General features: G+C 42.7%; 1 long non-coding RNA gene across 1 annotated transcript; it reads left to right on the forward strand.

Moving 5' to 3' along the window:
• On the forward strand, nucleotides 1-1,673 carry LOC118414522. The gene is made up of 2 exons (XR_004830993.1): nucleotides 1-225; nucleotides 417-1,673. It is a non-coding gene; the product is annotated as an uncharacterized LOC118414522 (long non-coding RNA).
• The last annotated feature ends 1,059 nt before the right edge of the window (nucleotides 1,674-2,732 follow it).

The following is a 2,732-nucleotide window of genomic DNA, read 5'->3' on the forward strand; positions in this document are numbered from 1 at the left end:
CTTTCCTCGCTCCCCCTTTTCCGCTATGGAATAACCCATGGTCGCTGGCCAATGGGCTGCCTAGTATTCATATTGCGTAATGCAGATGAAACGTAAACCAAGCTGATTACGAGCACAGCAGTCATTTCGCTGCCAGACAGAGGGGAGACAACACGGGTCTGGGACCGGTCTCTGATGATTAATAGCAACTGCCCCCACGAAGTCAACGCACTCCCCTGCACTTCGGTAAGTAACTCGGCTTCCACTTCTGCATAGTCAAAGGGATCTTAGAATAATGATCGTGTTGTTTGGTCACAGCCAGGTATAGTTAGATTATGAACTTGATTTAATTGTTAGTTTTGAATTTTTCAAATTTATAGAACTTTTTTATAAAAATAAATGCAATTGACCTGTCCTTTTTGGCATTGTTTTTGCAGGGGCTCATCATAAAGATGTTTACGAAGTACAACTATAATATTTGCAGTGGAAAGGAAACATCTCATCGTCATGGACTTCTTATTCTATTTCTTATCACTTTTATTATTCTTTTTTCAAAGGCAAATCAACATTTTGGAATATTTTGAATATTTCGTTGGGCTAAAGCGTTCAGGTACAGGTTGATGTGTGTGTGTGTCTCTCTATCCGCAAGGGACGTCGCTGATGGCTTGCACTGGAAGACGAGCTGTATCACTGAAGGGAAGGACATTCGTACGAAAATTGCTACAAGGAGACCGAGACTGGAAGCCATGCAAAACCTGAAACAACGTCGCCCGAAGGAGCAAGGCCATGAGAGGGAAATGCAAGACCGACAGCAGAGCTGCGTGCAGCCAAGCGATTGCGCTGCTATTGATGGTAAAACTGAGTGCAGTTAGAGAATTCATGGACTGACATACACGTGCTGTCTGCGTTATTTGACTTATACGAATACGTGTTGTCTATTCTATTAGGTCATATTAAGGAATGTAAAAAAATACTTCAATTGACCTAGATTGTTATACGAATGGTCGACATCACAACCAAACGTATTTGAAATCTTTATTGACACGACAAAAGTACAGAGACTTTCGTGAGGATTATAACAAGTACTTACAGTGCAACTAAGCAGACGTATATGCATATTTACAGATATGAATAAGTCAACATATTGTTCTAGCATGTCATTTACATAATTCGAACATTGCCTGCAAATTTCTTGAGTTACAAACAAACTCTTACCAACTCTACGCTTAAACACACGTCTGTGCAGCCGTTTACTTTTCGGGCCGGAACTCGGTGTAATACATAAATGGGACCTTACAGGTATTGTATATACAAGCTGTATCAGTCTTTCACTCCGTCACTTACAAGAAGATACAACGCAACGTTTGCTAGAAGTAATTAGTCAGTGGTATTGTACTGTGATTGTTATTCTTAGACGGTTATTCGTTTGATGACGTGAACTGCAACAGACTGAGATGTACTAGTAACCAATGTTTAGTGATATGAGCGGAGTTGTGTAGCTGTCTGTCAGGTAAGACAGAATACAAAGACGAGAGATTTCTACGGCAGTTCAGAAGAGCAGACATTTGTCTGGTACTGAGACAGATTGTGAAGACAGGAGATTTCTAAGGTAAGAGAGTTCAGTTCAGGAGAGACAATATAGAGCTTCACCAAAGTGAGAGAGCATTATTATGAAGTCTGTTACAACGTTAAAAGTCTTCCGTGCCCTGTGTGCGGAAATTCTTGTCTCTGCGTCATTTCTTTATCCTTCATTTGCTGATCTTTGAATTCCAGTCGGCAACTAAAAGAACCTATATATATTTGTTACATGTCTAAGCCTCTATCGTTGGGGATCTCGTCGTAACTTTCTTAACTTTACAACACACTAACCCTTCATGCTTGTGGCTCTTGCCGTCCTGCCGTTTCCGACAAGAGTACAAGATCACATTTCCTAACCATCCCACTGGCGAATTCCTTCATACAACACACTAACCCTTCATGCTTGTGGCTCTTGCCGTCCTGCTGTTTCCGACAAGAGTACAAGATCACATTTCCTAACCATCCCACTGGCGAATTCCTTCATACAACACACTAACCCTTCATGCTTGTGGCTCTTGCCGTCCTGCCGTTTCCGACAAGAGTACAAGATCATATTTCCTAACCATCCCATCCGATCCCTTCATACAACACACTAACCCTTCATGCTTGTGTCTCTTGCCGTCCTGCCGCTTCCGACAAGAGTACAAGATCATATTTCCTAACCATCCCATCCAATCCCTTCATACAACACACTAATCCTTCATGCTTGTGTCTCTTGCCGTCCTGCCGTTTCCGACAAGACCACAAGATCACGTTTCCTAACCATCCAATTCCTTCATACAACACACTAAGCCTTCATGCTTGTGGCTCTTGCCGTCCTGTCGTTTCCGATGAGACCACAAGATCACGTTTCCTAGTCATCTCATAACTTCATACAACACACCAATCCGTCATATCCAAATGGCGCCAGCGCCACCCTTCCCGTCATACACCGTAAAACAAAATGGCGACGCCCGTAAAAGCCAACGAAAACAGAACAGGTTTTGCTACCGCAAACCTGTAACTATGGTTCTTAAAGCAGACGCACTTATACCCGCTTTACATACGTTTGGCCTCGGCTTACGAGTCAGGATATTACATGTACCACGATTGCTATAGCTGGCAGGCATACCTAAGGACATATACCGAAGACGACGTTGATTGTCTAAGACTTGGTGACTGGTTGACTAATTCAC

The sequence above is a fragment of the Branchiostoma floridae genome, chromosome 4, assembly GCF_000003815.2.
Source record: "Branchiostoma floridae strain S238N-H82 chromosome 4, Bfl_VNyyK, whole genome shotgun sequence".
Lineage (NCBI taxonomy): Eukaryota > Metazoa > Chordata > Leptocardii > Amphioxiformes > Branchiostomatidae > Branchiostoma > Branchiostoma floridae.